This window comes from Haliotis rubra, unplaced genomic scaffold (genome assembly GCF_003918875.1).
Source record: "Haliotis rubra isolate DU_JTF1 unplaced genomic scaffold, ASM391887v1 Scf1012, whole genome shotgun sequence".
Lineage (NCBI taxonomy): Eukaryota > Metazoa > Mollusca > Gastropoda > Lepetellida > Haliotidae > Haliotis > Haliotis rubra.
In genome coordinates this window covers 140702-141497 of record NW_025764907.1, presented here as the reverse complement: position 1 = coordinate 141497, position 796 = coordinate 140702, and positions in this window count along the sequence as shown.

Below are 796 nucleotides of genomic sequence, written 5' to 3'. Positions count from 1 at the left end.
TTTGACGATATTGACGGAAGTTTACACTGACAATAGAAGCACCAATCAGAATGTAATTTCCGGAAGAATCAACCAATCGCATAACAGAGGGTGATTTAAACGTGCTTGGTCAGCGTGTAGGATGGAATGCCAGCAGGTGCCCGTCAAGGTGGCATGAATTAGCCCAGGATTTCGGACACATTTGACCATGGATATTTCGTCGAAGCTAGATACAGATAAATTACATTGGCCCATGCAGGCCACAAAGTTGGTATGTTGATCTGCGAATCAGGCATTAAGCTACATATGTAAAATATTCTTAGAGCAACCGATTTGTTTATTCGTCGCTAGCAGAGAACACACTCATATATGAAGCTTAGGTTTAGGTCTGTGTAGATTGCATCTGAATATAAACGGATCGACAGGTCTGGAAATAACATGGTAGTTACTATCAAGTGATGGAGACTGCAGTCTAATGAGCCATACTGGACACGTACTTTAATCTAGTGTTGGTCTGCCCTAATATCGTGTAGTGACTCAGAACTATATATATCTACAGACATCAGGGCCTGCAGTTCAGACAGGAAGCTAATAATTGTGGACGACGATTTGAATTAACCGTTATTACCTGAACCGTTTTTATCGTCCAGCACATGTCTCTGATGTTTCTTACTTGCACCTTCATAAAATAACATCGTTTTTACATTTACTTTTTTTCTTCAGCAATTTCACCAGCATGGTTATATATAGTCACTTTGATTGAGACAAAGAGCGAATACAATTTTAATGATTTTATCATTTTTTGTTAGGATATTCC